Source organism: Halichoerus grypus, chromosome 2, assembly GCF_964656455.1.
Source record: "Halichoerus grypus chromosome 2, mHalGry1.hap1.1, whole genome shotgun sequence".
Classification (NCBI taxonomy): domain Eukaryota; kingdom Metazoa; phylum Chordata; class Mammalia; order Carnivora; family Phocidae; genus Halichoerus; species Halichoerus grypus.
This window is the reverse complement of record NC_135713.1, coordinates 117252596-117278306: the sequence shown is the minus strand read 5'-3', so window position 1 is coordinate 117278306 and position 25711 is coordinate 117252596. Positions and strand designations below refer to the sequence as shown.

The 25711-nt window shown below is 45.5% G+C and overlaps 1 protein-coding gene and 1 long non-coding RNA gene across 6 annotated transcripts in view; one reads left to right on the top strand and one right to left on the bottom strand.

Moving 5' to 3' along the window:
• Nucleotides 1-25711, top strand: part of LOC118550951 (uncharacterized) — a 360365-nt gene that overhangs the window by 291367 nt on the left and 43287 nt on the right. The window lies entirely within an intron of this gene.
• Nucleotides 1-25711, bottom strand: part of FGF1 (fibroblast growth factor 1) — a 93569-nt gene that overhangs the window by 40247 nt on the left and 27611 nt on the right. The window contains exon 1 of one of the 5 annotated variants that reach the window (XM_036099125.2): nt 21976-22089. The exons of the other annotated variants lie outside the window; for them this stretch is intronic. The gene's annotated coding sequence lies outside the window, so the exon portion shown is untranslated. Of the gene's footprint in view, nt 1-21975; nt 22090-25711 lie in introns of those variants that run through there. 5 annotated transcript variants of the gene reach the window in all.

The following is a 25711-nucleotide window of genomic DNA, read 5'->3' as shown; positions in this document are numbered from 1 at the left end:
ATCCTACATATTTTCTAAAACCATTGATCTCTCCCCACAAAAATAACAGATCAGAGAGATGAAAAAAACTAGGGAAGGGATGAGTTGATCTATTACTACTCATTAATTCATTCAACCAATACTTATTAAATACTATGATTTATCAGGCACGGAGGACACAGAGGCAATAGAAAAGCCAAGTTCCCGCTTTCTTGTCTATTTTTACTCCTGTAGGGGGAGATACTGCATTTTTAAAAAAGTGAACAGCTAAGATAATCTGAAACAGTGCCAATTCTTCTCTCCGTCCATTGAAATCAGATACCAGTGGCCGGAGAGCGGGAGTGCATCAGCAGGGGGAGAGTGGTCCAGGTGTCTCTGAGGAGGTCACACTGAGCTGCAACCTTTGAGGATGAGCAGGAATTCAGTGGGTGGAGTCAGGGACGTGTGCAGAGCCCCATGTGTCCCAGTGTGTTTCACTGGCTGGAGGAGACTGCGTGATCCCCCGGAGCAAGGAGCTGGCGCATTTCGGGGAAGAAAAGTCAGGATGCTAAGCTTTCTTCCAGTTGTTAGCCCAGAATAGGCACAGGACTCAAAATAATTCAACTGGGGAGCCACAAGAGTTAATAGAATCTTTTCAAAGGACAGATGCTTCTCTGAGGGCCAGTGCTGCCTCCATTGTGAACCTGTCCTGATCCTCACCAAGTTCAAATTCATTGTCTCCTCCTGCAGCGTGTTGGCTGGCGCTGTTTGTGGCAGTCACTACATTCTACCCATCAATTATAGTTATTTGCATCCTCTGGTTGGCCTCCCTAGTGACTTTTCAACTCCTTGAGGACAGGGATTGGATCTTATGCTCTCCCTTCTCCCATGGACACACTCTTGTCTCACACTTAGTAGATGCTCAGTGGATATTTGCTGACATTTATTAAATCAGATAACTAAGATTTCTGGCTATTATTTTAAAAACATACCTATTTTAAAGAGTCTTGGGGCACCTGGGTGGCTCAGTCAATTGAGCGTCTGTCTTTGGCTCAGGTCCCAGGGTCCTGGGATGGAGCCCCGCGTTGGGCTCTCTGCTTAGCGGGGAGCCTGCTTCTCCCTCTGCCTGCCCCTCCCCCTGCTTGTGCTCTCTTGCTGTCTCTCTCTCTGCCAAATAAATAAATAAATAAATAAAATCTTAAAGGGGCGCCTGGGTGGCACAGTCGTTAAGCGTCTGCCTTCGGCTCAGGTCATGATCCCGGGATCCTGGGATGGAGCCCCACATCGGGCTCCCTGCTTGGCAGGCAGCCTGCTTCTCCCTCTCCCACTCCCCCTGCTTGTGTTCCCTCTCTTGCTGTATCTCTCTGGTCAAATAAATAAATAAAATCTTTAAAAAAAAAAAATCTTAAAAAAAAAAGTCACAATTTGGGCAACCGGAATGGTAATTTGGAGCATAGAATTCTTGAGGGAGACCCACACCCAGATGGTTCTAGTCGAGAATGTCAGATGCCTGAGGCTTTCCAGTGAGGATGGCAGGATAAGAAAAGCAAGTTGTGGGGGACACAGGAAGAAGCAGGGCCATGAAGACTAAATGCCTAATTTGGCTGTTTTGGTCTTGGTGGTGGTAAAGAGCCACTGAAAATCATCTTGTACGTGGGGCTCCTGGGTGGCTCAATCATTAAGCATCTGCCTTCGGCTCAGGTCATGATCCCAGAGTCCTGGGATCAAGCCCCGAATCGGGCTCCCTGCTCAGTGGGAAGCCTGCTTCTCCCTCTCCCTCTGCTTGTGTTCCCACTCTCACTGCCTCTCTCTGTCAAATAGATAAAATCTTTAAAAAAAAAAAAAAAAAGAAAGAAAATCATCTTGCACGGTGCCACAGATGTCCATGTTTACTCTGAGATTTCTGCTGCCTGGTTGGTTAGTTGGTTGATTTAGGGGTTGGTTGGGGTTTCTTGTTTCCTTGGTCATTTCTTTTCTTCCAGTGGGTTCATTTTCCATATATACAGAACGATTTGTCCTGATTAATCTAGATATATGCAGCTCGAATTTATCTTTAATTATCATTTAATTAGTATGTTTAAAGTTGAGTTAGTGTTCAAACTGGAATTTATATCACATGGAAATTTGGTATCACTACTGGAAATATATAACCAGCACCAGTTGCCACAGAAGGTAATTGTAAAAGTAAGAATGATCAAAACATAGCATGTTAGGAAATTAAAAAAAATAAGAAGTATATAACTATAAAGTCTAATTAATTTGTACTGTCTTATGAAGGGCTTCCTAGATGTTATCTCATGATTTCATGGGGTGGCACTTGAGCATACCATTATTCTCGGTTTCATGGATGAAAAAACTTCATTCTTGGGCAATGAAGAAATTCAGTCACTCCCAGAGTTAGGAGGTCCTTCGGTCTGAATTATCATTTAGTTTTTTTGTTTGCAAATGTCCTATGTGAAGAGGACCCCAGGAATTTCATGGAGCTAAAAAGTAGAATAGATGCTGGGGCCAGAGATGGTTAACTGTTAAAACATAAATTTAGGTATGAACTGTTTGCTTTTGTAAGTAAAGATAAAATCTAACGAAGCATGGAAACACAAAGCGAAAAAAGCAAGGGGGGAAGGGAGCCCTGCACTGGGGGTGTGAAGGAAAGTGTCCGCCACGAGCAGAGGAGCCAGCTAACCCGTGGCTCCCCGGAGCCCCACATGGCTCGCCCGGCAGTGATCCGGCCTCAGTTCAGGCTGAGGAATGGCCCAGTGAGAACAGGGTTACATGGAGACAGGGAAGGAAAGAGAGGGCCCAAGTGCTTTGCTTCTCTCTCGGCTGTAGCTCATTAACTAAACTCAAGTTCATTTTCCTTGTCCCCTTGGACAAGGTTAAAATCCTGACGGAGGCCCGAGGGAATCACCCTATGGGGCCTTTTCGGGGTCAGAAAACTCACATGCAAGCTCCTTTGTTTACATCAACAAATCCAGCTGCATCGTGCAGGCGCTTGACCGGCCACTGACTCTCAACTCAAAACAGATGTCTGGGCTGCACACAGGAAGCACGCAGGGCTCCTGAACTGGTGGGACTTTGTCTCAATGAGTGGGAGAAAAGGACAAGAGATGGATGGCACTGGGTGTGCCAAGAGCTGACAACAGCAGCGGTCTACCAGACCTGGCTGTGGGCTGGCTTGAGCCATGTGGGCTCCCAGATGAGATACTCAGAGAGGACTGGAGAGGCCCAGCTGCATTCCTGCCCAAGAAAGCCAAGTTCCTGTGTGTGCTGGACTGGGGGGCTTTGAACCGCCTTTGGCAGGGATGTCGAAGGAGATGAGGTCCCCTAGGCTTGAGAAGGGGAAGTGGGATCAGACAGAACCAGGATTCCACTTGGAGCTCAGTCCTAGAAACCGCTCTTCTGGTTTCTGTCTATGTAACGTTTTTGAATGTTATCCATATGGTAGATGATGAAATAAATCTCTCCTGATACATAAATAGTTATCTAATAAATGATGAGGTTACTCAGTATAGTATACATTTTTCAGGTAATGCTTACTGGTTAGAAATGTCAGTGAATGATGAACAACCAAGTCCTCCTTAAAGAACTAGGCCTTTTCACAAACACTGTATGCAGTGCATCCCAGGGAGCCCCATGTCATCTACACACCTATTTGAACAAACAGGCTTGCATTACATACCATGCTCTACTCTGTGAACTGATATTCACTTAGTAGATTTGCAAAATGGAACACTCTGATACACTTTTTCCTTGAGGAAAAGGATGAAATCAAGGCAAATAACAATTATTTCAGATACGAAGAACTGATTTTACAAGACAGTATGACATATATATGCATTGGAAAGTGAGAGTACAAATTACACACACAGACACACACACACACTCAAATGTGACAACAGCCATCATCGAATGGGGAGGTTACAGATGACTGTTGTTTTCTTCTTCCTATTTTTCGATACTTCCCTCATTTTTTCACAAATATCATGTATTATTTGTATAATTAGAGAAATTTCTACTTTTAAAAATCCATTAAAAATGCTGTATATAGCTCTTGCTGTAGTCTAGGGGTCAATACCTTGACTTTACTGCTACAAGTTCCTCACTCAAGACTCCCTCTAGAAAACAGGCCTTTTCCCCTTCAGATAAAATTTGAAAATTTCTTGCTTGGGAGCAGTGGCTATCCTTAAGATTCAACATGGTACCGATGCGAGAGGTAAGAGGTAAGGGACTAGGCTTCCAATCTCTTATGATACACTTGGCACAGAAAAAAAAAAAAATGATTTCTCACTTTTCTTTCTCTGACCTTTCCATTCTCGTGGCTCCTGTCAGCAGACTCTAGTTACAGTAAAGCAGATCTGCATTTGCATCCCTCTCCACCATCTGCTGACCATGGGACTGTGGCCAAGTCATCTATAATCTTTGTGCCTCCATCTGTTTGTCTGTAAACTAATAGGCTTATTATGAGGAGTAAATGAAATAATGCATGTAAGCTCATGTTAGCACAAGCAGTCAACATTGGCTATTATCATTATTATCTCCTTGGCTTATCTCTGTCATCGTTTCCAACTATGATATGGAGAACGTTCTTCTGATTTAGCTGGTTTTTATAAGTTCAAGGCATCCTTTGAGAACTGGGGCCTTCCAGAATGGCCCCAGGAGCCCTAAAAACAAAAAGGAAAGGCTTAGAATACAGTTCCTCCTTACCTGCTGCCACAGGGCTGTTTCCCCACAGAAGCTTCAAAGTCTGGTTGAGCAGCAAACTTCACTCCCTACAGAAACCCCTGGGAGCTTGGCTGCCTGGCCCCATTGCCTGCTTCCCTCAATAAGGCAGCACTCCCTTTAAGCTGTTCCTTTTGGCTTCTGTGACTCAGACTATCTTAGGTCATTCTGAGACGGGCTTCTCCTCCCTACCTTCCTTACTTCTACCTGCTGTCCTGGACATTTGTCATCCTTTTGACTGCCCAGTATCTGAAGCCACATCCCCTGTTTGAGGGATTACCCACCCCCCAGGGTCTTGGTCTGGCTACACCCTTCCTGTGATATTGGACCACCACACCTTCCCAGTGATTCTTGGGGCAACCCCAGGTTCTCTAAATTCTCTTTCTGTTTATTAGCAGTCAAAGTCAATTTTGGTTGCTTACAATTAAGAAACCCAGTCAGCTCCTACCCTGGCATAAATCCTTCAGCTGTGAGTGCTTCAAACTCTCTGAGCTCCTCATGTCCTATCATTTCTTACACTCTACTGGTTATGACATCTTGTTATAACTGCTCATCTTCCCCAGACTGTTAACTGCCTGAGGACGAGGACTAAAGCTATCTAGATCACTGCAGTATCTCTATCGTGGAACAGACTGCCTGGTACATAGTAGGCTCTCAGCCTGTGCCACATGAATGAATAAGCAAGCAAACTTTACCACACAGGCAGGGACCAGAACAACCACAGTAGTTTCACTTGGAGAATTAGTTAACTTGCCAGCTTTCTGATAACCTGGCACCATTCCCAGTCTGATTCTAGGGGAAGCCAGATTTCCTTTAGGCTTTGGCAAGGAAGAGGATATTCCAGCAGCATCTTGAGTGGGAGGGTGAGATGTTGGCCACGTCTTGAAGTGGGTGAGTAATCCCCCAGGCAGCACTTAGCTTTAAACTCTGGCTTATAACGCGGTCATCTCCTGAAGCTCCCAGCTTAAAATGGAAAGTGGCATTACTCATGGTGAAGAGCAGACAATAAAAAAACATTTAGGTGGGGCCCGACACAATGGAGTGAGTATTCCCTGATGATGGATGAGAGCATCTCCGCCCTGAGCACCCTCAGCCCCAGCAGACAGCTCAGTCATAGCAGGGCTTTTTAACAACACCTCTAACTTAGCTCATCACTCAGTACCTTGCTCTTTGGAGTATTGGAAGACACTGTGTTTCTCAGCCTATAGCAGGCTTGGTGGGAGGAAATGCCCCTCCGTCCATATCAGCAGGTAGTATAAAGCAGTCGTTACGAACATAGGCTTTGGTGTCCAACAGACCTGGGTCTGAATCCCAGTTCGCCTATTCTAGCTCTGTGACTCTGAGTAAGTTACTTAACTTCTCTGATCCTCAAGTTCCTCATTTGTAAAATGGGTTAAATAGTATCTACTACAGGTTGTGGGAAAAGTAAATCAGACAATCTGTGTAAAGCTTTCATCACAATGCCTGGCACATAATCAACACTCAGTAGATGATCGCTATGGGAACTGACAACGTTCTTTGACCATTTTCCTCCCCCAGCCTCCATTACTTCTCCATCCTTTCTTATTTTATTTCTCTGTTAATCTCACTCAGCCCCCATGCCCCTCTTGCAGGAGTGATCCCTTACCTATGGTGCCCTATGAGCTCTGGCCACACCCCAGCCTCCCTTCATGGCCACTACTCTCCATTTCTGTCTTGTTTTTCTCTTACTTTCTCAGTGTCTGCCAGCTTGTGTACCAAGAGCCCACTGTTCAATATGTGACCTGTCATTCTCTCTTCCCCAGTACACAATCCATGCCTTGCACGCCATGAGGCAAAATGCGCTATAATAAATCAATCGGATTATAATGAAGCCTCATGGACAAATTGGGCATGAGGCTATAAACTGAACTGGGCTCAACACCAGTTTTTCCAGTGCCCCAGTGTAATAGACATGCCCCCACAGAAAGCAAAGTGGATCACAGTCCAGTCTTAGCAACTTGGGTCTTGGGCAGCAGTGGTGATAATTACAAAGGGAGTTTTTCTCTTGGGAAAGAACATACCACCAGCTTTTCCAACAATAGGTGTCTTTAGTGAGTTCACACATGAGATTAATACTTTTTAAAAAGGATATACTCTGGGCCTAAAGCATGCATTACTACTTAGAGATAAGCAATGGCATACGTGTGTCAAGAGTTTTAGCGTCGTACTAGGTGGTTCTATACCAATGACCCAGAGACTCAGCAGTCATCAGTTCCTCCAGGGTTAAGAAAACCTGCCACCTTTGATCACTGATGACTAGATTAACCTCAGGTGATCATCTCAGAACATGTCCTAATCCTCATTTATTCAACACTTCTAATGAGTAGCCTTCTATGTGCTGGGTGTATTTCTGGATATCATGGAGGATACAGTAAAAGAATAGGAGGCAAGCCTTGCCCTCCAGGAACTTACAGCCCAGCAGGGCAGGTAAACGCACACAAATAGCTCATGGGGGGAAAATGTGACAGATGTCACAAACAAGGCATCAGGGTTTATGGGAGTCCCCAGGAGGCACAGCTCACTGATGACAGAGATATTAGGGAACAGTGATTACTTGAGATGGTTTGTAATGTGGGACTAGGGTCTCAAAAGGCCAAGATCGAAGGTACATTGGACAGAGGATACAGCATAGGAAGGAACAGAGTTAGGAAAATGCATAGTGAGAATTGGAATCAGGACACTTTGAATTAGGACTGGCTCATATATAATGGGTTCTTGAAGGTGAGGAATAAGGCTGGAAAGATATCTAGACAGATCTTAAATCCCACTTCCTGTTCAGCACCTCCACTTGGATGTCTGGTAATTATCTTAAGATGACCCAGACATAACTTGATTTCCCCCACGCAGCCCCTCAGCATCTCTTTCTCAAATATTTCAAATCTTAGTAAATGTCCCTGATGTCTCAGTTGAAAAACAGAGAAGTCCTTTTATGTCTCTACTTCATGTAAGCCCATTCCATTCATTCATCAGCAAGTTCTATTATTTCTTGTTCCAGGCTTTATCCTCTGTCTGCCCTCTTCTGGGTTCTCCATTACTCCCACTGTGTTCCAAGCCACCATTCACACCTGCGTCCTGCTTTAACCCTTGGCCTCCTACAGCAGCTTGCTTAAGTCTGATTACAGGGCTTTGCTTGGGTAGAACCCTCTAGAGGCTTACTATTGCTCTGTCCTTGGGAAGATGGTGCTCCGCAGGCTCATGATCAGCCTCTAGCCTCCCGAAGACTTATCCCTCACCGCTCCTCCCTTGCTCATTGTGCTCCACCTACGCCACTCACGTTCCTTCTTTTCCTCACCAAGCATGGATCTGCCACAGTACATTTGTGTTTACTGTTCCCTCAGCCTGAAATGCTTCTCTGTCCTTAGACCTTTACATGTCCATTTCTCAGCTCAAATGTCCTCCCTGCACAATGGCCTTTCCTGACCACCCTAACTAAAGCAGCCCCTTTTCAGATTTTTTCTACTCGGAACTCCACTCTTTCCTTTGTAGCACTTACCTGAAATGCTCTCCAATATTGATGTCTGTTTTCCTGTTTCATCACCACCACTTCCACTAATAGGTAGGCTCCGCAGGGGCTTTGTCTTACCACTGTCCCTTCAGTCTTTCCCACAATCCTAGCCTGCCCAGGTACTTAGTAGTTATTCTTGAAACGCAGGTGGCCCAGGCCACGCACCCAGAAATTCTGATTCATTTATCTGGGCCAGGGCCAGGCAAAAGAAGAGTTAATTAATTTGAATCTTCTAACCATGTGCATATTTTTAAACCATGTTATACCTAGCATGAGCTGCAGGTAGTTCTAAGTTTAAGACAGAGTTGAGAGCCCTGACCTGGAGAATGGAAATCGCTCTAGCATCTTACTGTTTGTGTGTGGGGTCCCACAGGCATCACCCAGGTACTTGTTAGAAATGCACACTCTCAGGCCCCACCCCAGACTTAGAGAACCAGAATCTGCCATTCAACAAGACGCCCCAGGTTGACTTGTATGCGTATTAAATTTAGGAAGAACTGACCTAGCAGAAATACAGAATTACGTACTCTGTGTAAGTACTTTGAACTTGGCAGGACGAATTTACTCTATCTGTAGGATTTTGAGGTGGGCATGACCCTCAGACAGTTGGAAAGGTGGTTCTGAAGCCACAGGAAGAGAATTCAAGAGGAAGTGGGTGTCTTCCCCAAAATGCGCATTGAGGGTTGGCGTCTAGGGGCTTGGTGAGGTCGTCAATGGAGAGAAAAACAAGAGAGAAGAGAAGCAGACAGAGTTGGTGGGCCATGGGAGAGGCCTGGGATGGCAAGAGAGGAGGTGAGCTGAGGTGTGGAAGTGAGAAAAGAGACTGATAAGGAGTGCTTCCAAAAGTATGGGCAGGGGACAAGGTCAAGAAAGGGACTGCCAAATGTATCAGATTTGCAGAAAAGTCTTGAGTCTGTCTCCGGAGATGGGTGGGTGGGGGAGCCAGGAGAGGAGACAAGAGGCTTGAGTCAGTGTAAGAAGCTGGGGACGGTGAGCCCACACCACCCTCCTGGGAACGACTGGGATCCCACCAAAAGAAAATTCGTGTCTTGAGGGAGTAAGATGGGAGCGCAGCTTTTCTAAAATGAGAAACCTGAGAATGTTTGTCAAGAAGAAACCTGCAGGAAAAGGGACTGAATAGATTGAAGATCCAAAGAGAATTTAATAAGACCAGGTCCTGAAGTGGGTAGGAGAGAATCAGATGAAGAATGTAGATTAGACTCAGGTGCTTGTTAATGCTGAGGCTGACCTAGACAGGGACAAAGGAAAAATAACAGGCTGCCTTCAGGGAAGGAAACTGGGTGAACTGGGGAGCCAGGGGCAGCTTTCTTTTTTATTTAAGAAAAACAAACAAAAATAATAAGAAGAAACACCTGTGTACACTCTACACAGATTTAACAAATGTTAACATTTTCTCAAATTTACTTCAGATCTTTTTTTTTTTTTAACGATTTTATTTATTTGACAGAGAGAGACACAGCGAGAGAGAGAACACAGCGGGGGGTGGGGGGAGAGGGAGAAGCAGGCTTCCCACCGAGCAGGGAGCCCGATATGGGACTCGATCCCAGGACCCTGGTATCATGACCTGAGCCGAAGGCAGAAGCTTAATGACTGAGCCACCCAGGCGCCCCTCTTCAGGTCTTTTTTATATATAAAATAAAACATCAGAGAGGAAGTTGGAGTTCCCATTTTCCTTTTACATAATATTTCTCTCTTCCTCTGATGCAACTACTATTAGGAATTTAGGGGTGTGTGTAATGCACATAAACAGTGTGCTCTCTGGTTCTGCAGATGCTTCTATTCACTCACATTATATCTGAGATCTCCATTTGTATATGCCCATACAGATACATCAACAAATATTATGTAAGTAAACTCTGTAAGTAAGCTCCGGTCTTACAAATAGCCTACACTGTATTTGCATATATTCTGTAGGGACAAACAGGTATGTTAGTTTTTCACTCTCATTGAAACTGTTGCTCTGAACAACCTTGTACATGGAGAGATATATTTTTTACTGTCTACTCTTTTGAACTTTTTTTTCCAGATTTTATTTATTTATTTGAGAGAGAAAGAGAGAGCATGAGTCGGGGGGAGGGACAGAGGGACAAGCAGACTCCCCGCCGAGCAGGGAACCTGACATGGGGCTCGATCCCACGACCCCGGGATCATGACCTGAGCTGAAGGCAGATGCTTAACTGACTGAGCCACCCAGGTGCCCCTCTTTTGAACTTTCTGAATTTTTTACCATTTATATATATATATATATATATATATATATATATGTTTTTAAAGATTTTATTTAGTTCTTGGACAGAGAGAGAGAGCACAAGTAGGCAGAGCAGCAGGCAGAGAGAGGGAGAAGCAGGCTCCCCGCTGAGCATGGAGCCCGATGCAGGGCGTGATCCCAGGACCCTGGGATCATGACCTAAGCCGAAGACAGACGCTTAAGCGACTGAGCCACCCAGACACCCCAACCGTTTATATTTTTAACAGGTGTTTTATTTTTTTAAATTTTTTATTTAAAATCAATTTAATTAACATATAGTGTATTATTAGTTTCAGGGGTAGAATTTAGTGATTCATCAGTTGCATATAACACCCAGTGCTCATTACATCAAGTGCCCTCCTTAATGCCCATCATCCAGTTACCCCATCCCCCCCACCTACCTTCCCTCCTGCAACCCTATAGTTTATTCCCTATAGTTAAGAGTTCATTTGTTTCCTATAGTTAAGAGTCTCTTATGGTTTGTCTCCCTTTCTGTTTTCATCTTATTTTATTTTTCCTTCCCTTCCCCTATGTTCATCTGCTTTGTTTCTTAAATTCCACATATGAGTGAAATCATGATACTTGTCTTTCTGTGACTGACTAACTTCGCTTAGCATAATACCCTCTAGTTCTATTCACGTCATTGCAAATGGCAAATTTTCATTCTTTTTGATGGCTACACAATATTCCATTGTGTATATATACCATATCTTCTTTATCCATTCATCAGTCGCTGGACGTTTGGGTTCTTTCCAGAGTTTGGCTATTGTGGACATTGCTGCTATAAACATTGCAAATCACTTTAACAGATGCTTTAAATAAGAAAAATTAATTTCCCCTGGAAACCTGCCAATTAGTGTTTCTCAAAGTATGATCCAAGGAACACCGACATTAGAATTACGTGGGACATTTGTTATAAATGCAGATTCCTGGGCCCTGCCTCAGACCTTTTGAGTCTACACTATACTAACCCTCTCCAGGTGATGCTGAGGCATCCTCCAGTTTGGGACGTACCTGAGAGACAGATGGTTCTTCTGAGAGGAGTTGGGAGTGGAGGGGGCTGGTCAGAGGGAGGACTGTACTAGGACATGACATTTGGAGTAAAAAGGATGGGGAAATCCATGGAGATTTATCAAGATAATATATGCAGGAAGTTCAAAAGTCCAGCACAGGTGACCATGGCAGTTAAAAAATAACTCTGTGGAGTCCACCGCTTCGTGTCTGTGTGCCCTTGGGAAGTCACACAACCTCTCTGAGCTTCAGTGTCCTCATCTACAATATATAATAGTACCTAACTGAAAGGAATTTTGTGAAGATCAAATGACTTAAGGCACATGACCTGCTTAACCCAGAGCTTGAAACTTCTTAGGTGGCCACCAAATGAGGATAGTGGTGGTGAGTGTTAATCTTTATCCCCCCCTTCATAATCCATTCATACACATTTTATAATTTGGATCATACCCCATTATTGAAACTACAACTGAGGTTTATAGTAACCAGATGTTGCTTTCATATCACATGGATGGAGATCTTCAATATGTCGCCCTCAGCCATTCCATTATTCTCATGGGAAAGTATGATTAACACATAAAATCAGCTGTAAGACACAGGTTCTAGAAATGTATTAGGTGGATAATGGAGAGTGCCTGTATTGTTGGAGGTGGGGGCTGAGTCCCAAAGGGTAAACATTTTAAACTTTAAGTGTAAATGTATAGCTGAATACACCCACGCGCTCTCACAGCACGCACACGGCCTGGGTTATCCCTGCCGAGGAGCTGAGTGTGTCAACACAGGGGCCTTGGTAACATAGCAGTATCTACACCTCTTCCCTGTGAGCGCCTTCCTGGCAGGGCCAGTGGTGAGAGGCGAGGGGGCCAGAGGCAGGGCGTGTAGGGTCCCATCCACAGACAAGGACCAGGGAAAATTGACCCAGGCGTGCCCACCAACTTTCCTCCCTGCATCTCAACCCACCTTTCTCCTGTGACTTGCATCAGCCAGAGGAGCCCAAATCTGCCACCACAGCTGGGGACAGAGTTCCAGACCCCTGGCTTACACTTCAGATACAGAGGTCTGAGTCCCAGCTCTGCCTCTCTTAACTTGTTTTTTTCTTTTTAATTAATAGACTTTACGTTTTAAAAGCAGTTTTTAGGGGCGCCTGGGTGGCTGAGTCGTTAAGCGTCTGCCTTCGGCTCAGGTCATGATCCCAGGGTCCTGGGATGGAGCCCCGCATCGGGCTCCCTGCTCCGCGGGAGGCCTGCTTCTCCCTCTCCCACTCCCCCTGCTTGTGTTCCCTCTCTCGCTGTGTGTCTCTCTGTCAAATAAATAAACAAAATCTATAAAAACAAACAAAAAAAAGCAGTTTTTAGGTTCACAGCAAAATTAAGAGGAAGGTTCAGAGGGTTCCTGTCTGCCCCTCCCCGCCCCACAGTCTCCCCCGTTACCAACAGCCCCTGCCAGAGCAGCACATTTGTTACAGCCATAAACCTACACTGACATCTTAATCTCCCGAAGTCCATAGTTTATATCGGGCTCACTCGGTGCTGGGCATTTGAAGGGTTTGGACAAATATATGACGACATATCTTCACCGTTGTAGTATCATGCAGAATAGTTTCACGCCCCTAAAAAGCCTCTGTGCTCTGCCTATTCGTTTCCCTCTCGGCAACTTCCTGGCAACCACTGATCTTTTTACTGCTTCCTTAGTTTTGCCTTTTCCAGAATGTCATATAGTTGGAATCAGACACTGTGTAGCCTTTTCAGATTGCCTTCTTTCATTCAGTAACATGGATGTAAGTTTCCTTCACATGTTTTCCTGGCTGATAGCTCTTTTCTTTTTAGTGCTGAATAGTATTCCATCGTGTGAGCATGTTGCCTTTTCTTAGCCTCAGTCTCCTGGATACAGGGCTCTGGGTCGCAGAGACTAAGAGACTTCGTAATAACGATAAGCACGGACGTTTTAAGTGCTCGCTACCAGCCACCCTGGTAACCGCCTCCTTCTGCTCTACCTCATCTAGTCCTTCCTGAAACCTGTGACATCGGTAGTATGAACAACCCCCTGCCCCTCCCCTGACAGGTGTAGAAACTAAAGCTCACGGAGGTTAAATAATGGGTCAAGGCCACACATCCAGGAAAGGAACTGTCTGGAATTCAAACCCAGATGTTCTGACTCCAGGTTTTAGTACTGAGGCTCTAACCTTCCAGGAACATTCTTACCAGTGTTTGGCACATAGATAAAACATGTCACCAAACGTTACCTCTTGTTATTGTTAATGTTTTTGAAGTAGAGCCACGTAAATCAGAGGGTCACGATTCTCTTCTAAGGAGAAGTATGAGGCACTGAGATGTTCAGAAATCTCCTCGAGCCACGCAGCAAACGGCTTGTAGGTCCGGAACTAAAAGTCATGGTTAATGGAGGCTCTAAGTTGCTCTGAAGAGAGTTGGTTGTTGAGGGTAACATCTACTGAGCGCTTACTAGATACTTTATCCCCCTCAATGCTACAACAACCCACATTAGGAAACAGAGGTGGGAGATGCAGCTCTGCTCGTTACACACCCCTGAAGTTTCTCCTGCCCGCCCCCCCCATCTCCCTGCTCCCCACCACAGCCTGGGCCAACATCTGCAGCCCAGGCATGCGTCACAGCTCAGAAGCAGCCCAGGAGCGTCTGGGTCTGTCCAGTGTCTGGCCTGAGGTGTGGGTGCCTTGGCAGCGGCTCCAGCCCTTCCTCATCATCCTGGTCACAGTACCCACTGGTCCCCGGCAGGCAGCCTCAGCCTGGGCACACCTGCTCACTCCCTGTCCCTTCCACTTCCTTCTGCCCTGGATTTCCAGACAGAGTCAAAAAGGGTTCACATCAAATAAGATTTGTTTGCTTTCCGTGTAATTTTCCATTTATAGACCGCTTTCTCTCAGGAGGCACTGTCCTCCTTCCTCTGTCTCGGTTTTTTCTGGGTATTTGAGGATAAACTCTTGGTGGTTGTTTTTAAGCCCTGTGGTCAGCAGCCCAGCCGGTCATTCATTCAGAATGTCTCCAGAAAGCCAGCGGTTACCCTTATAGGATTTATGCTAATTTCTGTGGTCTCTGAGACCTCTGTGGAGCTGTGCCCACATAAGCAGTGTTGTGTTAAGAAGAAATATCTGACCTGGGCCGACAGGGTCCTCATCCACAGGCTCGTCCTGGTGAGATGATGAGGATGATGAGTACAACGTAAGAGCAGCTGGTGCTGAGAGCATCCTCCCCTAAGTGCTAAACGGGATTCACCGATTCTTACCAGGTGGGTGCTGGTCTGATCCCTTGATACAGATGAGGAATTGAGCCAAGGCCATGGCTGACCACACAATATGTGGGATCCTGCCGACCTCTCTGGCCCAGCCACCCCACACTCCCCTTCCCACCCTGGGCTCTAGCCATACCAGCGTTGGTTTGCTGCCTTGGATCACTGTGCTCTCCTGCCACAGTTCCTTTGCACAAGCTCTTCCCCCTTGCCTGGGCCACTGTTTACTCCTACACTCTACACCTAATCTTCCTTGACCCATCTTTCAGATCTCAACTGTGATTTCTTCAAGGATGCCCTACTGGACCCCCTCCCGCCCAGCAGCATGCCCCATTAAAGCTCAGTTGTCTCTGCCCGCCTCTCCTCGAGGGTACTGGTCAGAACTGAAATCCTGCTTTCCTGTGTGCAGTTTTCTGATCAGTGTCCGGCTGTCCCTCCAGACCCTAACTCCGCAAGAGCAATGGCTTGAAAGTGCTAGATAATTCTGTCATAGCCCTTGCCACACTGGCCTGAAAGGATTTGTTTATTCATCTTTCTCATCCCTTGGTCTGTGAATTTCCTGAGGGCACCGTCCAGGTCTTTTTCTAACACAGCGCTCAGCTCAGTAAATATTTGGTGAGTTGAATTGAATGTACTGGATTTAGTGGGACAGAGTGAGGAAAGGGCACCTGAAAACTCAGAACTTAGGATGGGGAAAGCCCACAGATTACAGTTATTCCGAATCCATCCCCCACCCTTGGAGATCCGGAGAGATTTGAGAGAAAAAATTAGCTTTTTTAAAAAGCCAAGTTCCTTTATAATTTGGATCACAGAATAGAGGGATCCGTGACTTGCCCAAAGAAGCATCGGATTACAGTTACGAACCCAAGAGAAGGGAGGCAGAAGGAACATCTCAGCTCAGAGGTTCATCTGGAGTTGAGAGAAAGTCAGAGCAGAAGTTACTAGTGGAATCTCACTAGAAATCGTGTTGGGATTTGGCTCCTTACAGCCGGTGGGTGGCCTTGTGTCATTTCCTTATCTCTCTCGGATGACCTTGCGTGGCTCATTCCTCCCCGTGCTGTCATTGCTGTCATTGCTGACTTTGACTCCGTAAATGCTGTGGTCTGCTTACATGGAAACACCCCCCTCTTTGGGGCTGGCCCTGCCCAGGACCTGGTGCCCCTCAGTCTGGCAGATGGGTTATGGGCTTCCATACCTGAGAGAGAGAGAAAGGGGTTGGGGCGGGGGGGAGAGAGAGAGAGAGAGAGGGAACAAACGGTGCTTCTCCTCTGTCTGGTGGATGAGCAGGACAAGGGGCAAGTTGTGGGTGATGGGCCTGGTGCTCACCCAGGAGAGTTTTGTGAAGATGGTGCCAGGGAACCACAGGCTCCCACATCCAAGCAGGGCCCGGCCTCAGCCCTACCCACCCCAGCTCCAAGGAAAACAGGCAGCTGTTTGCAAACGCTGTTTGCTTTCATCCTGCCTCCTCCTTCCCATCACAACACATCATGAGCATGTTCCTTGGAGGTTTGAATAGTTCCTTTTAAGAAGTTTGAGGGAAAGCATTTCTGAGTAAGAGGATTAACCTAGTTAAATTTAATAGTAGTAGCACATGATAGATTAACAGTAATGTGAAAGAACATTGAAGCTCCAGTGACCCATTATGACACTCGAAGATTGCCAAGCATTTTGCAATAAAAACACCTAGTTATCACACATGTTTGATTAAAGGGACACTACCCTCACCTTGTCCCCCATTGTGAAACAGCTCCTAGCACACTCCCTGGCATGTACATACAATTTGCTTTGCAAATATTTGTTTAATTAATTCAGGAAATATGAGGCTAACTGAAGGTTCTGACAGCTTTCTAGAGTGGGACAGAAAGCCTTCATCTTAAGCATATATTGCTCCAGTGTATTCGGTAACGACACATAGAACTGTTTGCCATTCTCCTTTGGCTTCTAGACCTAGTTCCCATTTATTCAAAGTTATGAATGTATTTCTGACAGTGAACAATGTTAAGTGGAATCCCAGTGGCTTAAATCAGATCTAAGGAGGGTGTTTTTTTTTTTAAATAGCAACCAAGGAGTCATTTTTAAAGAGGAGAAAGAGTTCTGTGTAACCTGAAAATATAGCACAAATATTGAAAAAGAACATCTCAGGGTTTCAGTGGCTGAGGTAGAAGAAGGATGTGCTGAAGTTGGAATTGGAGATTAGAGCAGCTTTTGAACTTGAAAATCAGACTTGTCTGACTGCCTTGGTGGTCGGATGGTGCCATGGAGCCCAGGTCCAGAAGAGGGCGCTCCAAGCTAAGTGTGCCAAGGGCCGTGCTGAAATAGCAGGTCTCTAGAAGAGGCTGTTTATGTTATGTCTTTGTTTCTTCTCCATGTTTTCACATTCTCTGTAGGAATGACAGAGGGTGTTCCCCCTCTGTGCCAAAGAATCCTCTTCCGAAAGTCTAACTAAACTGATGATTTCACAGATTAAGTACCAAAACCCAAGAGTATAATCGTGTTTAAACAAAAACATTTTAATGGCCTTCAACCTTTGGTCTCCCTGAAATCTGTGAACAAATTTCCCACACCATGAACGCTTTTAGTATGTTTAAATGGGCCCCCAGGAATCAGTATCTTCAAATATCGATCCTACACCTAGGAAATGGATGATCAAATCAAGAAGGGTTGACTTACTTTATCTTTCTGAGAGTTATGTGGATGCGTTCTATGTTTGTCAAGGTAATGAATAAGAGGTACCTAGCCATGTGAGTTGTGGTCCTTACCCACAACATCTTGATTAAAAAGAAAGCTGTATATTCGTCAGCTTTAAAGCTTAAAAGATAATTTAAAGGCTTGTTTCAGTTTATAAGCTTCTTTGGAAGCACATCTTCTTCCCTACATTTTTTATTCCTAGGCCTTGAGGGATGAGCAGACAGATTCAGCAAGTACGTGGAAGAGACAGCACACTCGGCACAGACTGTCGCTGGCACATTTAATATTAAGAATTTGTCCTATGGCAGGACTCACACCAGTGCGGAGAGGTCACTGGATGAGGTTCACAGCAGGAACTGTTTATCATAGCAGGGGCGGCGCCTGGGTGGCTCAGTTGGTTAAGCATCTGACTCTTGGTTTCCGCTCAGGTCATGATCTCAGGGTCGTGGGATCGAGCCCCGTGTCAGGCTTGTGCTTCGTGCAGAGTCGGCTTGTCACTCTCCCTTTGCTCCTCACCCCCACTTGCTCTCTCTCTCAAATAAATAAAATCCTTTTAAAAATCCCACTTAAATAATAGCAGGAATTTGGAAACCACGGCACCAATCATGGAATGATAAGTTGTACAGCCAAGCAAATACCAGGCAGCCATAAAAAAGAGAGCTAGGCATATAGGTAGATAGATGAGTGGGGGAAAAGGAGGCCCTAGAGTAATATATGTGGAATTACCCCATAACTTATTTTTAAAATTATACGTGTTTCTGTAGATACACGGCTAGAAACCTGAAAAAATTACTAGCTCTGGAGAATGGGATGGGGTGGGTGAGGAGGAACTCACATTTTCTTTTGTTTTTTTTGCAGTTATTTTTCTGATTTAAAGGAAAAATTTGTAACACCTTTGAAGCCCTCTAAAAAGAGGGCAAGAATGCTATCCACTCAGTCTTTCCCTTCAGCCCCAAAACTTGCTAAATCCCTCCTCCTGGAGAATCCTTCCTGCTGCGCCCGCCTCTGTGCTGGGTCCTGTTCCTTCCCGCAGGGTTGAGCTTCCCAAAGGGAGCCAGAGCCCCAGCACCTCTCCGTCATCCCCAGTCCTCTGGAGTCCTCCTTCCACCCCACTCTTGCACTCAAAGTGCCCTTGATCTCCTCCAACACCAGGACTGCAGACTTGTGACCCCGGAGCCAGATGTGGCCCGAGGCTTTATAGTTGGCTAGCACCACGTTTGGTTGTGTTTCTTCTTCGTGGATTTGATGTTTACCAGTTGGTAAAAGGCGAAAGATTTATGCGATCTGAAGAGAAACCAGAGTATTGATGTTTACCAGTTGGGAAATTTGCCCTAGAGTTCCTGCTCTCTGTCTTCTCTTTAACCACCAGAAGATCTGGCCCATTACACCCACCTTCCCACACGGCTGGAATTGAGTGTCAGCCAGACCCGGGGTCTCCACCACTCTGTCTTGTGGACTCTCCCGGCCCCCTGGGCAGTAGAGTGTTTGATCCCATTTTAGACCCTTCTCCTCTGTTTAGTTTCAACAGTAGCAGCAGCTGCTAGGTCTTCTCCTTTCTCTTTAACTGCCCTTGTTCAGCGTCCTGACCTGGCTTCTTTTCCTTTAGCCATCCTTTGAAGTCCAACATCCGTCAGGGGTCTGTCCTTGGTGTATGTGCTTTCCTTGTCTCCGTGAGTGCCCTTGTCTGCCTCAGGTTCCGCTCGTGTCTCCAAAATCCCAAACTGCCTCTGCCTTCATTCATGACAGTACAGTGGTTACAAAGTAACCCAAACCACAGACCTTAGTCATACTCCTTTTCCCTCAGTACCCACAGGCCTCTCCTAATGATTTGATTCCTTACATTTTCATTCCTTTCCTTCCCTACCATCCCCATCTTGAGTCAGGCCAGCAAAATCTTGACCCCTATCCAAGGCAATTGTTTCTAATTTTTCTCTTATAACTTATTCCTCTTACCTCATCCACAACATCTCCAGCCTTGTCCTCCCAAACCACAAATCTGATCAGGTCTCATCCTTGCTCAAATGACCTCCCGTATTCTTCACTGCCTGCAGGCTGAAGTCCAAACTTCTTAGCCTGGCATTCAAGGCTCTTTATGATCTGCTTTTGGCCTTTATTCATTCAGGCAACAAAGTGAGCGCCCACTATTTGTCAGGCCTTGAAGACACTTTTGTGAAAACAAGTCATGGTCCCTGCCTTTATGGGACCACGTTGTGCCTGGGACCTTACAGACTCCCCACTCCCAACATGCATACACACTTTAAAGGACAAACTAAAATTCAGTATCAAGGGACTACGAGAATGAAGAGTTAAGCCAACTTTAGGATAAATGGTCAGGGAAGACTCCTTGAGGTGATGACATTTAAGCTGAGACCCAGAGGAAGAGAAGATGCAGTGGGTAGTTCATTCCAGACGAAATCTCTCCTTCTCATGCTGGCCTTTCTTCACTCCCTTTCCCTATTTACTCTGCACCTCATGCAGGCTGAACCACCGTCTAGTACTCGTATACATTGTACTCGGGGATGCTTCTGCCCTAGCTGTGATCTTCTCAAAGGGAGGAACTGCCTTGTTCATTTGGGTCCCTGGTGCCTGGCACATAGTAGGCTCAATAATTGTGAGATGAAAAACTGGATGGATGGATAAATGGATGGATGGATGGATGGATGGATGGATAGGTGGTTGGGTGGTGAATAGATAGATGGGTGGGTGGGTGGGTGGATAGAGGCATGGATGGATGAATGGATAGGTGGATGAGTGGATGAATGGGTAGTTGGGTGGGTGGATGATAGATTGATAGGTGGGTGGATGGATGGATAGATGGGTGAGTGGGTAGATAGATGGGTGGGTAAAAAAGTACACACGATTTAAGCTGAGCTGGCTGTATTGTCTTTTGGGGATAATTTTATAACCAACAAAGCTGAGGCTTGGAGTTTGCTGGAATTGGCTTGAGCTGCGAGAAAAGTGACTGAAAAGAATTCTCACTCAGGTTCTCTACCACTTTAGTTACACGTCGTTTTTCTGTGTAATCATCCTTATTATTGTGAAATGGGCAAGTATTTTTTTTATTAAAGTAGAATTGACATACAATATTATATAGTTTTAGGCATGCAATGTAGTAATTCAACAATTATATGCATTGCAAAATGCTCACCATAATAAGTATAATTACCATCTGTCACCATATGAAGTTACTATAATATTATTGACTCTATTCCAGGCAAGCATTTTTTCTTACAAATAAAAAACTAACGTTTAGAAACTTTTTTCTCAATAAACAGCTCTTAACTGGATCTTGCTTTAATTCTAAGGGAATTTTTTAAGGCAGAAAAACACGAGGTAGTATACACAATGCTTAAGTGTCCAGCCTCTGCAGCTAGATCACTGGTCCAGCCACTACCCACAGTGGTAGGTCCATAGGTTCTGGGGAACCTCACCAAGGCCTCAGTTTCTTTATCTGTAAAATATAACTGACAACAGTACATACTTTCAGAGCGTGGCTGGGAGGATTCAGTGACACGTGTAAGAGCACAGCACATGAAACCAAGTAAGGACTCAAAAACCGGGAGGTGCCGCTCTTACAGGACTGAGGATTCTTCAGCCTGGCCCATCCAAATGCCTCCTAAAGCTTCTAGACGAATCGTAGCCAAAGACGACAAAGGGCATGCACTTTGAGCTATTTTTCTGGTGGAAGAGGAGAAATTCTCTTGTTCCTGCACTCCCTGACTCCAGAGCAGGCGTGGAAGCGGTCACAGACACACCACACATCCAGCTTCCATCAGATTCTGACCATACCCCTGCTCCCACTGCCCTGTGTTGGGCTAGTTCAAGGCCACGCGACCAGCCACAAACAGACCCGGGTGGCAGGGTCACAAGGTACCCCACACAGTATGACTAATTTCTCTTTGTTTGTCTGTAATCTGGGCTTTCTCACAAGACCTCGGCTGTTAAGTGGCTGAAAACAGCTCAGTCTTGTCCAGTATAAGAATTTAAACAGTCCTGTTAAGTAATACTCTGCCCCCGAGACCCCCCGTCTCTGGCACCTGCTCCTTTCAGAAGTATCATCTCGCGATAAGGGGAGTGAGGGTCACTCAGTCTCTCACCAGAAGAGCCGAGACCCTCATTCACAGGCCTCTGGGGCCCAGGGTCTCAATGTGGAGTGCTTCGCCTGCCCTGTCACTGCCCCGTCAGGCTCAAGTTGAGGTCCTGGTCTCTCTCGGTGCAGTCAGGGCGGCTCATTGGATGACCAGCTCCTGCTGGCCATGGGCTCTTTGCCTCCCCGCCCAGGAGGTCTCCCCTTAGCCCCACAGCAGGCTCACCACCCCCCTCCAGTGGCCTCTGGCTGTCATCTCAGCATCTTCATCATGCAGGGAGAGCAGGAGATCCAGAGTACGAATTATGCCCACTTGCACTGGATCACACCCATCCACACTCTCAACCCTCTGGGCCTCCCCATATCCCAGGCCAGCCATGCTGCCCCCAGCTCATCTGGATGTTTCCATGGCCAAACCACCTGCACCCATGCATGCGTACACACACACACACACACCTTTTTTTCCACCTCCATCTTCAGGTGCTCCCACGGCAGATGGGCATCCCCCTACACCGTAGTGGAAGCACCAGTCTGTCCATACGCCTAGACTTGCTGTATTAAATGGGAGCTCGAGCAGTTCTGCAAGCCTTCTCTCCACAAATCTTGGCAGTGGAGCTGCCTAATCCTCTGTATTCTGTGTTCTATTTTCCTTCTCTGGCTCTGTGTGACAGGCCCCCTGACCCAGCCTCTGGGAAAGGAGGCTCCAAATGGAGCATGGTTTAAAGGCAGCAGGATGGGGTGGGAGGGATCAAAACACATGGCTTCGTATTTGCCAAATATTCTCCCTTTTGCACCCATGCCTCTTCCAGGCCTACCACAGCTGAAGGCGCCAATGTCTTCCAAGACACTTTTCTTTGCTCCATTCTTACCTGTGTTCATTGAGCAGTGGTCATTAAGCACCTGATATACAGGCATTGTGCTGAGATCCAAGTGAGTAGTGCCTCACAGCTGTGATATGAATACAGTAGAACACCTTGAACTACATGGGGTTGAACTGCGCGGGTCCACTTATATGTGGATTTTTCCACATATATTTCTCTTCCTTATGATTTTCTTTTTTTTTATTATGTTATGTTAATCACCATACATTACATCATTAGTTTTTTATGATTTTCTTAATAACATTTTCTTTTCTCTAGTTTAGTTAATTGTGTTATACAGTATGTAATATATAAAATATGTGTGGACTGTTTATGTTATCATTTATGCTTCTAGCCAACAGTATGCTATTAGTAGTTAAGTTTTTGGGGAATCAAAAGTTATACATGGGTTTTGGACTGCATGGGAGGTCAGCCCCCCCCCACCCCCATGTTGTTCAAGTGTCAACTCTATTCTCATCATGTGAAAAGATGCTCAGCATCATTAGCCGTGAGGGAAATGCAGATCAAAACCACAGTGAGATACTATTTCACATCCACTAGGATAGCTATCATCAAAAGATGGATACTAACAACTGTTGGCAAGGATATGGGGAATTGGAGCCCTCATACATTGCTGATGGAAATGTAAAATCAGTATGGCCACTTTGGAAAACAGTTTGGCAGTTCCTCAAATGGTTAATCCAGAGAGTTACCGTATGAGCCTACAATCCCACTGCTAGGGATATACCCGAGAGAAATGAAAACACGTTCATACAAAAACATGTACACGAATGTTCATAGCAGCATTATTCAAAATAGCCAAAAAGTGGAAACAACCCAAATGCCCATCAAATGATGAATAGGTAAATAAAACATGGTGTAGCCACACAGTGGAATATTACTAAGCTATAAAAAGGAATGAAGTACTGATAACATGCTACAACTCGGACGGACCTTGAAATTGTTATGCAATGTGAAAAAAGGTGGTCACAAAATACTCTATTTTGTATGATTCAGTTGTATGAAATGTTCAGAGTAGGCAAATTCATAGAAGCAGAAAGTAGTTTAGTGGCTGCCAGGGGCTGGGGGAGGGTAGAATGGGGAGGGACTGCTTAATAGGTGTGGGTTATTTTTAATGTGATGAAAATGTCCTGAAGGGATATAGTGGCAAGAGATGCACAACTCTGTGAATATAGTAAGAGCCGTTGCATTGGACACTTTAAATGAGTGAATTGTGTGGTATGTAAATTTTATCTCAAGAAAGCTGTGAAAAGATGTGCTCATCTCATTCGCCAACTGAATCCCTCTTTCCCAGTTCCTTAGGTATCCTAGGACAAATATGAGTTCAACTTCCAGTCATTTCAGGACTTTCTCCAACACACTTATTAGAGTCTGATATTAGGTAGCTAGACACCTCTTTAATGATCTTTAAACAGTTATTTTCCATTAGAAGGTAAGCTCCAAGAGAGCAGGGACTTGTGTTTTGTTCATTGTTATATCCACCATGCTTAACATAGGGCCTGGCAGATGGTAGGGTCTCAATAAATAGTTGTTGAATGAACGGATGCCTTCATGGAGCTCACATACTAAATGGACACAGAAGGCCAGTGATGACTGCTAGTCATCATTCACTCAGCGTGTATTTACTGCAGCCTCGTGGTGTGTGGAGTGAATGAATGAGGCAGACGTGTCTCTGTGCTGGGGGAACTTACAGCAAAGGAAACCTTTACCGAGAAGGTTTAGCACTTGGATGAAACACTGAAAACAAATAATATCTAATATTCACTAAAGATTTGCAAATATTGAAAGCAGAAATTCTGTTAAAGTTCCCCTTACTGGGGCTCTGTGGGAAGTTGGGCTGAGTTGAGATAGTCATGCAAAGAAAAAGATTCTGAAGGATAGAGGATGAGTGAGTAGAAGGTCAATCCAGAAAAGAAGAAAACGGGTGTTTGCCAATGATTTTGCTGGTTCCAAGGAGGCAATTCCAAGCTGTGATTTTAAGTTTTTGTTGAGGTGGGGAGTAATATTGGGAAAGGGGAAAGTGCCAAGAACCATCCTCCATGTCCACTGTTGAGAAGTCTTCAAGAAGAGATAGGAAGGGAAAGAGTGACTCAGTGGCTGGGAGGGGAGGGAACAAGGGTGTTTTAAAGAGATGGGGAAGATTTCATTATAGTATAACTGCCTTCTTCACAATGGAAAATTATGGGAAGGACAGCCAAGAGGTCAAGAGAGAGGGCAACAAGATATATGATGATGACACAGTTGGGAAACCAAGAGGCTGGCTTGTAGATACACAGCCCACAGTGGGTGATGGAAGTCTTGGAGTTGAAAATGAAAGTAAGAAAACTTGTCTAGTTGACTTCTCTCACACCTACAACCTCCTCATTCCACCTCTCTTTTGCCCCATGTTTTCATTTTAATATGCAGGGTTTCTAGAAAACCTATAATGGGAAGGAGATGTGAAACAGGGCTAGGAACTGATTAGGACATGACCATGGCTCTTGCACAAGGCAGGGCAGGGTCAGAGACTTAAGATACTTGGAGAAATGGGAGGAGACAAGGAAGATGTGGGCAGAATAAGGTTCAGGGTCAAGGATGACGCTACAGAATCTAGTGCAGATTGCTCACTAGAGTTTGGGGAAAAGGGAAAGATGGGTCAGAGAAAGACCCCAGACCGAGGAAGCTTATGAGCTAGTAAATGAATGAGTAGATCTTGGAGGATCTTCCTAAAGGGGTTGGCCGACTTTGCAACTAGAGGACACACTCCGGGAGCCCAGGGGAGCTTGAGTGTTGGAGTGAGCCCAGGCACAGATGACCCTGTGAAGAGGAACGAGGCGAGATTTTATTTTTTCTTGAGGCCAGGCACCTCCATCGTGTTTTTGGTTTGCCCAGCTGTCCACCCACCAGAAAGAACAGATGACAAAGATGGCCCATCTCCTTCAGAGGCAGTCTTGCCTTCTGGTTAAGGGCAGGCATTTTAGCCCAGGAAGCCGCCGAGGCTCTGTGGCTCCCTGGTTCTGTGTCACTGACCACACACTCAGGCCTCGCTGCACTAAGGCCTATGTCCTCACCTGTAAAAGCAGGAGTGATAAGCAACGGCTGTGGTTGGGATGAAATGGGATAGTAGAGGCACAGCTCCTAGCACAGTATGGCACTTGAAACACTTCCCAAGCCTTGGGGGCAGTTTTCTTTGGGTATTTTCACATCTCTAGAATCAGGAAGTACAGCATTTTTTTCATGGTGGTATGTAAAATGATGGTGTACCTTTCAATTTATGGTGTCTTAAGTTTAATAAAATATGGAAGTAGGTAGACATCTAGTAAGAGGCAGTT